We start from the raw sequence: 11249 nt of genomic DNA, 5'->3' as shown, positions 1-11249 counted from the left end.
GAGACTAATGGCTACCCTCTTCAGTGAAGCTGGATCCTTTATCACAGGCTCAGGAGACAGTCAGAGGTTTAGAGATAGATTGCTTTGAGGGCACTGGAACCGCTGAGCTGCTGAGTAACCCTACTGAGAAAGAAAAAAGAGGGTGGCGCTTCTGGAGTTAAAATAAGACAGAATGCATCATTGGAGAACACAGTGGCTGAAGACTGGCAGAATTCTCAACATCTCAGGCTACCACATACTGTTCAGTTTTCATGTGTACTTTGGAGGTGCTCTAGAAAGCTCTGACAAAAAATAATTAGAATACAGATGTACAGTACATTTTTAGCCAGCCCATATAAAGGTGACCCTGGTGGTGTAGGAACTGTTCTGACGTTCAATACTTAAAAATTGGTCTTGTTCCCTTTTGTCAGTATGTAGCGGGAGGTGTTAGTGATGAGTCCTAATTTTATGTCTCTATCTACCCTCTAAAAGGTTTTGAATTATTTTGAGCTCTCATAACATTTGAGGAGAGCCTGTAGGTGTTTTGTATATGTTCTGGACAATGCCTAGCATTCTGCGAGAGATTGATAAGCAGTAAGTAATAAACACATCTCGTTTGCCAGTGGACCAGGAAGATAGCTATCATTCTTTTAGCAAAGAGCAAACTAATAAGCAGGGATTCTGGCCAACCTTTCCTTTCCTCTGCAGCTTACAGTTATTTACCCGGGCTTAATGAATGGCCATCGGCTGGCAGACACAACAGCTTCACAATATTTGCACACAATTTATTCGGGTCCGTTTAAAATTTCTCTCTCTCTTTGGCTCCAGGGCTGCCCGAAAGAGAATTCAGAGAGAAACTCTGGAGACAGAGGAACGGATGATTTCGTTTTCTAGTGATTTCTGGGGAGGAATCTGGGAGGGCTGGGTGAAATCGAGTACCATTTGCTTAAGGTTTTTTTAAAAAAATCCATATATACACTAATATGTATAAAATGGATAACTAATAAGAACCTGCTGTATAAAAAAATAAATAAAATAAAATTCAAAAATTCGAAAAAGGAAAATCATAAAGAAGAGAAAAAAAAAAAATCCAGCCTCAGGGGCCAGGTTGGAGGGCCAAGCAAGACGAAACCAGCTTTGGGGGAAGGAGAGAGAGAGACAGAGAGAACAGGGCTCCCGCACGAAGGGAACTCCGCTGCGCCTCGAGCCCCAGAGCTTTCACCTTCCACCTAGCTGCGCGACGTTATCTCGGGAGGAAAGCCCCGAAATCCCGAGCTCGCCGGACGATGGGACTTACCCGAGCGCGCAGGAGAGCGCGCGGGGGCCGAGGCGGCGACGCCTGTCCCTTTAAGGGGCCGGTCTCCGGGCACTGCCGGCCCAGACGCCGGGACGTGCCGGGGCCGCCCCGCCCCAAACCGCGCGTTTCCTGCCGGGCGGCGCGACGGTACCTGAGCTACTGCGGCGGCGGCCACTCGGAGCAGGCGGCCCGGGCTGTACTGCTGGCGCCGCCGCGTCTTTCCGGTATCCTTCCCCGGCCGCGCAAGGTAAGGGAGAGCGGGCCGCGCCGGGTCCGGGCTCCGGCCGCGGGGACCGCGGAGAGGGGAGGGTTGCGCCGGCCGGGGGTCCCAGGCAGACGGGAGGGCCGCGTCGGGCGGTGGGGGGTGCGGCCGTGGGGCCGGGACACTGCCTGCCGCCGCCCCCGCCGGGTAGGCCTCGAGCGTCGGGTCGCCGCCGCCGGGCTCCTGCTTGGGCCGGGCCACCGAGGCGGGCGGGCTACGAGCGGCCTCTCGGCCTCGCCGGGCCGCCGCGGGCCCGACCCCGGTTCCGCCGCGGCGTCTCGTCCGAGGACGTCTCCGGAGGGCGAGGTCGGCCGGAGAGGGCCCTGGGGTGACCGAGACACCTATTTTTAGTTGGGCGTGAGGGCCCCCGGGAAGGAAGGCGGATTACCGCCTCCTCGGCCGGTGGACAGAGGGAGCGCGTCCCCGGAGGCCTCCCTGGGCGGGAGCTGGGCCACGCTTACGCCATGCTGGAATTCCAGCCCTCGCCGCTCTCGGGGTACTAGGTGAAGCGGCGTTCGGCCCTTCCAGTGCCCCCTCCCGCCGCCCTGTGCTCGCCCCCGGGTCCTAGAGAGGGGCGCTTGGGCGTGGGAAAGCAGCGTGAGGGCAGAGTTTGGAAAAATCTGTGGACCGCTCTCGAGACGGGGGAAGTTATCCTTCCTCTCCCTGAGGGGTGTGTCTTCCTTACTGATTCCCCCTCCCCCCTTCAGTTTCCAACAATGAGATTTTTGGCGTTGGGGACCTCGGCAGAAAACCCAACCGGCAGCTTAGAAAGGTCGTACGGTAATCCGACAACTGGTGTGGCATGTGCAGCACCGCGCGTCGGTCGTGAGGTAGCATGTGTACCAGAGACCGGCATCCCCAGACGCGGGGAGCGGCATCCTAACCTCGGCCAGCTGCAGCCTGATTAGGTTCAAGAGCGGGCTGTTTAATCTTAGCTCTTCCTTGTGGGAGGAAGCAGGAATCTAAATTCATGGTTGCGCCTATTCCAGAAAAGGATTCCTTAGCAGGTATCTGAATAAGCACTGCTTAAAAAGCTGCAGTTGAAGTTAACTGTTCAAAGTTGTGCTTTTTTTTGAGACGCTTTGTGGAAACCCTTGAGAAATTTAGACACCCGTAGCCTGCTAAAGATACACACCTTGGGGTGAACTAAGCACTCGGAATTGTCTTAAAGTTTGAATTCTTGGTTAATTAGGTTGCACTTCTTACCTCACCTAGCAGGTGAATGGCATCACTGTCTCCAGTCTGGCTAAAGTAGTTGCTGATGAGACTGTTATGATTGTCCCAAGAATAACACTGTAGTATTCTGGAGTTGCTCTGTGTTGTGGGTAGACATACCTTGCTATAAATACTTTCATATTTAATGTGTTCTCTGATAAACAAGCCCCCGCCCCGCCCCCGACTCCCCACATCCTCTTGTTCAGGGATCTAACAAGAAATAACTGGGTTTATTGTTTGTAGATTCTAAGGAAAAATCATTAATTCACCCCCTTCCCCTCCCCCCAACATTGAGTTAGAAATGTCTCTTTAATTTTTCAGCCTTAGCAGTGTAATCAGCTCTATCAGGTGCACTTAGAGAGTGAAGTGTTCTATTTACTTTTGTAAAATTCATCTGAAACTTAAAATATAACAAAGCCTGATGAATTTTTTTCTTAAAAATATTAAACACTTTACAATTATAAAGGATATTGAGTATTATATAACCCTTTCTTGATGGCTCAGGGTCAACATTATGAAGAGCCATTAATTTATGAATTTGTTTCCAGTTTAGTTTTTTCTGTATTCTCCTTTAATATCATAGTCTCTTCTGCTTGATGCAAGTGTTTTCATCTGTCTCTCACTCCAAGCCTCCTTCCAGTTTGTAGGCTTTAACCTGCTTTTAGTGGGGAGAACATTTTAATAATTAGATGTTAAAGGGCAGTCAGTATGACTTTTATAAAGGGCCTGAGAAGTGAAGGCTTTTTGAGGCTTAACTTTAAAGGACTTGTGTTAAGATTGATACTGTTGGTAACTTATCCTGAATTTTACTTGAAATGTATGGAAGGTGTATTTTTAATTGCATACTTATTATAATTTTTTATAGCAAAGAAAGTTTTAATCTAAAAGATCTCACAATACTTTGTAAAAAATTTAAGTTGTTAATAAACGTAATGGTATGGGTTTCTTAGGAATCTGACCTAATGTGTAAAAAGGAAATGAAGAGAGACTATGCTTTTCAAGAACATTCGAACGTTTGAGGATAACATCTTATAAGCTGCTTTTTCTGTGTACTGTTTATGTTTTTAGTTATTTTGAAGGGAAATCCAGAGAATACTTAGAGGCTAGAAGCAAGTAATTGTTTCTTTAGAAATGATCACTTTTATGCATAAATAAAGTTGAGTTTCATTGCTTCCTCTTTCAGTTTTTGTGAACATGACTTTGGGTGTTCTCATCTTAAAAATGTAGTTTACGTACAAAGCACAGGTTAAACATTGGTTTAGATAAGAATGTAAGCTATTTTTTTCTATAAACAAAATTAAACAGAAAGAGGAAAAACCTTTAGTACAATAACTAAGGAGTTTGATTTAACTTAACCTTCTGTATCTGAGCTCTAGAAAGAGAAAAATAATGACAGTTTATAACTGTTTGCATGGCAGGGTGTTGAATTGGTGTTTAAATGTTTTTTTGGGTCTTTGAGTTTGATTGCAGTGTTATTTAGGCTTTTAAAATTAATTTTTAAAATGATATACGTTTTAATTGGTTTTATTTTAAAAAGATAAAATAGGCAAAATAGTATACTTTTAGTACTAAGAATAGTTTTAGTAATGACCCCAGTAGGAAATCTAATATTCCTAGGAAATGTGTAAGAAGTGACTTCCTTTTAAAGAAGTTGTGCTTTAGTATTTCACCTATCACCTTAACTACTACAGGCTGATTAAGAACTAATAACCTCAAGTCTAGTTTCCGCAAAGTGATTTGTACAGTAAGTGGAACTTAAATGAATTGTTTATACTCCCCTCCTTCCAGGACATTGCTTTTTGGAGTTCTCTTCTCACTAATTGCTCTGCTCATTCTGTATTTATGATTCGTTCTCATTCTTGAAGTGCTCAATCCTTGCTTCACTTTTCTTTTTATACTCCTCTGGTGATCTCATCCAGTGTCATGGCTTTAAATACCTATATGCTGATGGCTTCCATTTTTATATCTTCAGCCCAGACTTACCTACTGTATTCTGTACAACCTGTTCTGAATTGCTGTTTGGATGTGAAGTAGTAAACTCAAACTAAAATTCCATGTTCCTTTTTAAACCTGCCGTAGGTGCAGGCTAATCCACCTTATTAGATGGCAGCTCTATCCAGTATTCAGGTGAAAAGAAAAATGGAGTCATCCCTGACTTATCTCATTCATACTTGGCATTCGTGGCTCAATCTTACCTTGAAAATATATCCAGAATCAAATCACTTCTTACCACCTCCATTGCTCATTAGGCTAGTCCAAACCAATCTTCTCTCTCTTGCCTAGATTTCTGCAGTTAACCTCCTAATGGGTCTCTCTGCTTCTATCCTAGCTCTCTACAGTCTTTTTCAACAGAGCAACCAGATCATACCACTTCTTTCCTCAAAACCCTGCAGTGACTTCCCATATGCAGAGTAAAATCCGAAGTACTTATGGTCTACAAGGTCTTACAGAATCTGGATACTCCTACTCTCCCCATCCTCCCTTACCTCTCCCAAGTTAGCTACTACTCTGCCTCTTGCTTATTTCAGCTTTCTTAGAGCCTTTACACTGGCTGTTACCCCTCCTTCAATCATTTTTTCTGTAAGGTATCTACATGACTGATTGCCTTGTCTCCTTCAAATCTTTGCTCTTGAAATGTTTTTCAAAACGATCTGCCTTCTATTTAAAGCTGCACTTCCCTACTTATGATCTCTGTACCCTGTTCTGTTTTACATAGCAATTGTTACCTTTCAACAAACTATATAATTCCCTTGTTGATCGTGTTTATTATCTCTTCTCTCTGCCCCAGAGGTACGCCATAATGTAACCTCTATGAGGACAGGGCTTTTTGTCTCCTTTTGTTTATTGATGGATTCTAAGGGTTTAGGACAGTGCTTGGCACATAACAGGCGCTCAATAAAGATTTATTAAAGATGTGTTCATTACAAGTGAATTAAAATCTTTATCCTGCAGTTTTTTTTTTTGTTTTTTTTTTTACTGTGATGCATACCTCATTTTTGGACACATGTAGTTTTCAGTTTGCTCCTTTCCTAGGAGCAGTCAGAGAGCAGAAGAAAAATGGCAGGGAACCTTTGGGAACCCCTTGGTGGAGGGAGTGATGTTTGAATGTGGCGGAGACCGTCTTACCTGTCCCACGTGATTAGGACCATTAGTTAGGTAATTTAAAAAGTTGGTTAAAGCAAGAACTCGAGGTATCTGTGCACTTTGTTTTAATTTTAAGCATTTACTTTTATTTGCCTCTCTTTTTATTTGGATCAATCTCTTGTCTTTGAGTAGGGGGTCTCCTGATCTTTTTTCTATACATCATTCCTTAAAAGCATTGTCTGTAATTTCTAGTATTGCTTTTTTTTAGTGTAATGAAACATTTGAACTCCAAAATCATTCTAGATTTTCCCAATCCTTATCAAGGCCTTCCAAAGGATTTAACTTATTTTTCGTAGAAATAACAGCTTTGTCTTTATTCTGTCATTTAAGCGATTTATAGAAATAAGCAAATGTATAGGTGAGTAGGTTGCTAGCCAGAAGCATTTAGCTTTCTGTAGACACTAGCCCATGTATTTTTAACCAAGGGGAGAAATGTCATTTAATCCAGCGAGAGGCCCTTTAAGATAGCTTCCATATTGAATAGTTTTCATGGGGGCCATAGGATCCTAGCTGCCTGCCATTACTAGAGGAGAATGTCATTTTATCCACATTTCTTTATTTTTGTTTCTGAGTGACGTCTGCAATTAGTTATCAGAACTTATATGATTTTTAGTAATTACATTGTCTGTCAAGAGACCTGGTGTTATGCTACATTCTCACTGGAAAATGTGGGATGATCATTATTTATTCTTACATATGAGTCATTTAAGTTGCCAAGGGAGCAGTCTGGTCTGGAAGTCACTAGTTAGGAGACCTACAGGTCTTAGACCTTATTAATTCTGAGGTTTGTGCAAGTTTCTTATTGCTCCGTTCTTTAATTATATAATGTGTGGTGTAAGTGGAAAGAGTGTGGGTGCTAGGGAGTCTGAAGAACTTGGGTTTGAATTTGGCTTTGCTAGTTAATACCACTTACTGTGTGTGTGGATTTACTTGCAGGAAACTCATTTGCCTTGCTTATATTATCTTAGTAGTTGCTACATAAGTGATAGCTAACATTAGAGTGCTTATTTGTTGTAAGGCTTTGTAAATACTTTATGTACAGTATCATATTTATCCTCTCTGCAACCTTATGAGATAGATAGTATTTGGTGGAAACGAGGGAGGCAGGTTAAATAATTTGTCCAAAGACACAGAGCAAATAAAAGGAGGAACCTGAATTTGAACTAGATATTCTGACCCTAGAGCCCATTCTTATACATTGAGCTGTTTCATAAGAATGCTTTCTGAGGGCAGAAGACCTAAATAGACATTTCTCCACAGAAGATATACAGACGGCCAACAAACACATGAAAGAATGCTCAACATCTTTAATCATTAGAGAAATGCAAATCAAAACTACAATGAGATATCATCTCACACCAGTCAGAATGGCCATCATGAAAAAATCTAGAAACAATAAATGCTGGAGAGGGTGTGGAAAAAAGGGAATACTCTTGCACTGCTGGTGGGAATGTGAATTGGTACAACCACTATGGAGAACAGTATGGAGGTTCCTTAAAAAACTACAAATGGAATTACCATATGACCCAGCAATCCCACTACTGGGCATATACCCTGAGAAAACCATAATTCAAAAAGAGTCATGTACCAAAATGTTCATAGCAGTCCTATTTACAATAGCCCGGAGATGGAAACAACCTAAGTGTCCATCATCGGATGAATGGGTAAAGAAGATGTGGCACATATATTCAGTGGAATATTACTCATCCATAAAAAGAAACGAAATTGAGCTATTTGTAATGAGGTGGATAGACCTAGAGTCTGTCATACAGAGTGAAGTAAGTCAGAAAGAGAAAGACAAGTACCGTATGCTAACACATATATATGGAATTTAAGAAGAAAAAATGTCATGAAGAACCTAGGGATAAGACAGGAATAAAGACACAGACCTACTAGAGAATGGACTTGAGGATATGGGGAGGGGGAAGGCGAAAAAGAGGCATGTGACAAAGCGAAAGAGAGGCATGGACATATATACACTACCAAATGTAAGGTAGATAGCTAGTGGGAAGCAGCCGCATAGCACAGGGAGATCAGCTTGGTGCTTTGTGACCGCCTGGAGGGGTGGGATAGGGAGGGTGGGAGGGAGACGCAAGAGGGAGGGGATATGGGAACATATGTATATGTATAACTGATTCATTTTGTTATAAAGCAGAAACTAACACACCATTGTTAAGCAATTATACTCCAATAAAGATGTAAAAAAAATGCTTTCTGAAAAAAAGAGTAAGGCACTGTCCATGTGCAGTTGTCTGATGTTAGGTATTAGAAAGCTACGTTAAAGTTATAAAGATTTCTTTCCCCTGGAGTTAGAGGATTAACTCTTAAAGCTAGTGTCTTAAATTTGAGAACTTAAAGTTTTCCAAGGAGAGAAAATAGTAAAAGCCATTTAAAACCAAATGCTATAAAGTGTTTTATAGAGAAAGCAATAGGTAGACCATGATCTTCTTAATTTACAAGAAAATTTTTCAGTCTTAATTCCTGTGTATTTGCATTATGAGTTTTACTGCCGTGTGATCTTGTAGGCATTGCTCAGTGGTTATTTCAGAAAGGCCATCCCTGATCACCAAAATGAATGTTCTCTTTATTCTTTGTCTCAGCCTTATTTTTCTTCACTGCATGATCAGTTATTACCTAACATTATAATATATGCTTGTTTATTTGTATGCTTGATATCTGTTTCACCTCTAAGGATATAAGCACTATGAGGCGGGAACTTTCTTGCTCACCACTGTGAACTATATTTCTCACACTTAGGTAGTGCTCAGTTTAATGAATGAATCAATTGCCTGATGTTTGAAAATGATTGGGACTCATTGAGCCTTCTGCTTTACTTGTCATTTTTTTTCAAATATGAATACTTTAATAGGAAATATTATATAATTATTTCAGTTCACAGTTTTCATTTTTTTTAAAAAGTACTTCATAATTTAACTATAAATTACCTACATGGCAATCATATAAGTGAGGAGCTAGATATATCATGTATTTTAAGGAACTCTCCATATCTAGCCATATTTAAATGACAGATCTGGAGTAAGAAATAATGATTAAAAAAAGCATTGTCCAAATACAAAAAGGCATGTAATACATTCCTTTAAGGCTTAAATAATGACTTAGGAAAGTCGTATCATTCCTTTCAGACACCACTGATTAAACAAATGAGAAAGTCAAACTAATAATGTTAAAATTTGCATGTATTCAAACAAACAAACTTCAGACTAGAATTTGAATCTCCCTGACTTGGATTACTGCTAATTTTGCCAGTCGCTTTACTTGCCATTTGTGCCATCTGCCTTCTCCATTAGCATGGCTAGTTGATTTACGTGCGATGCCATGAAAAGTAAGACTTCAAGAATAGGGCTTCCCTGGTGGCGCAGTGGTTGAGAGTCCGCCTGCCGATGCAGGGGACACGGGTTCGTGCCCCGGTCCGCGAAGATCCCACATGCCGCGGAGCGGCTGGGCCCGTGAGCCATGGCCGCTGAGCCTGCACGTCCGGAGCCTGTGCTCCGCAACGGGAGAGGCCCCGACAGTGAGAGGCCCGCGTACTGCAAAAAAAAAAAAAAAAAAAAAAAAAAAAAAAAAAGAATAAGGGTTTCAGGTTTACTCTTGGGAGTGGGATGGAAAACAAAATTTAATGCACGAATTTCAGCAAAAGTACTTCTTAGTACTAGTTAATCTTGTTGATCAGCAATGTAAGTGTTCTGAGTGAAATATATACATAAATTATTTAGTGATTGCATATGTTTACATCTAGTTACCTTTGAAGTAAATTTGAACAAGCTAGGCTGTACTTTGAAAGCTCTCCAGTGTTCTGAATGCTATGTTGTTGAACATTTAAAATGTTTCTTTAATAAATTTATTTTTATTTATTTATTTTTGGCTGCGTTGGGTCTTTGTTGCTGTGCGCGGGCTTTCTCTAGTTGCGGCGAGCGGGGGCTACTCTTCATGCGGTACTTGGGCTTCTCATTGCAGTGGCTTCTTTTGTTGCGGAGCACGGGCTCTAGGCGTGTGGGCTTCATTAGTTGTGGCATTCGGGCTCAGTAGTTGTGGCTCACGGGCTCTAGAGTGCAGGCTCAGTAGTTGTGGCGCATGGGCTTAGTTGCTCCGCGGCATGTGGGATCTTCCCGGACCAGGGCTTGAACCCATGTCCCCTGAGTTGGCAGGCGGATTCTTAACTACTGTGCCACCAGGGAAGTCCCTTAAATTTTTAATATCCATGCACAGGTGGAATTCATTTGTGTGCTTCTGGCCCGTACTTGATTAGTTTATTAGGAAGTCATGTTCATTTGAAATGTGTTCCATAATTATTTTACATAGTTTTCCTAACCTGGATATCTCAGGTTGGCTGAACATGATTTCTGTGAAGTGAATTTCTCAAGCTTCTCATATGATTTGGTATTTTCATTTCTGGGTATAGTTTCAGTTACTGTGGTGTATAATCCCTTTTTGTATCTTTTTTTTTTCTGTTTTGTTTTTGAACACTATAAATGGGATCCTTCTGTATGAGTTTATTTGCAACTTCCTTTTTCTCCTCAACTTTATTGTCCAAATATTCTTCCACCATCTTGTATATAGCTCTAATTCATTCACTTTCACTTCTACCTGGAATTTCATTGTATGTATATTTGCCACCTTGTTTATTATCTGTTGATGGGCATTTGGGTAGTTTCCAGTTTTCTTTTGCTATTATAAACAGTTCTTCTATGAATACCTTGTATAGGTCTCTTGGTGCACTTGCATCCCTACTGTCTCTAGTATCGTGTTTTTAAAAACTTTGTTACTACTTACAATAAGAAATAAATTTTACGTTATGAGACTCAATACATTATCAGATGTATACATATGTAACAAAGTTTATTGGGGAAAAGAACCCCATGTGATACTAGTTTGTTTCATTAAGAATAGGAATGCTAATCAAGACCCACTAAGTTGATTTTTGCTACCCACTAATGTTGAGATTTGCAGTTTGAGTAAATTGTGTCGGACCTTATACCTAGATAGGAGTGGAATTGCTGAACTGTAGGAGAGTTACATTTTCAGCTTTACTGTAGGTAGTGCTGAGTTGTTTTCCAATATAATCGTACCAGTTTATTCTCCTCACTAGTGTATACATGTGATGGTTCCACATTCTGGTCTATACAGTTGACCCTTGAACAACTTGGTGGGGTTCGGGATGCTGACTACTGTGCAGTTGAAATTCTGCCTATAATTTATAGTTGGCCATCCATATCCCCTGTTCCTCTCGATCCATGGTTTGGCATCCGCAGATTAAACTAACTGTACGTTGTATAGTATTGTAGTATTTACTATTGAAAAAAATCTGTGTATAAGACCGTCACATTTCACTCC

General features: G+C 41.4%; 1 protein-coding gene across 7 annotated transcripts in view; it reads left to right on the top strand.

Annotated features, from left to right (window-relative positions):
* The first annotated feature begins 1409 nt into the window (after positions 1–1409).
* The window catches only part of KTN1 (kinectin 1), a 120870-nt gene continuing 111030 nt past the window's right edge, over positions 1410–11249 (top strand). For all 7 annotated transcript variants that reach the window (XM_060096173.1, XM_060096172.1, XM_060096171.1 and 4 more), the window contains exon 1: positions 1410–1523. The gene's annotated coding sequence lies outside the window, so the exon portion shown is untranslated. The remainder of the gene's footprint in view (positions 1524–11249) is intronic.

This window comes from Mesoplodon densirostris, chromosome 4 (genome assembly GCF_025265405.1).
Source record: "Mesoplodon densirostris isolate mMesDen1 chromosome 4, mMesDen1 primary haplotype, whole genome shotgun sequence".
Classification (NCBI taxonomy): domain Eukaryota; kingdom Metazoa; phylum Chordata; class Mammalia; order Artiodactyla; family Ziphiidae; genus Mesoplodon; species Mesoplodon densirostris.
Note: the sequence above shows the minus strand (reverse complement) of the source record. Positions and strands in the feature narration are given on the sequence as shown.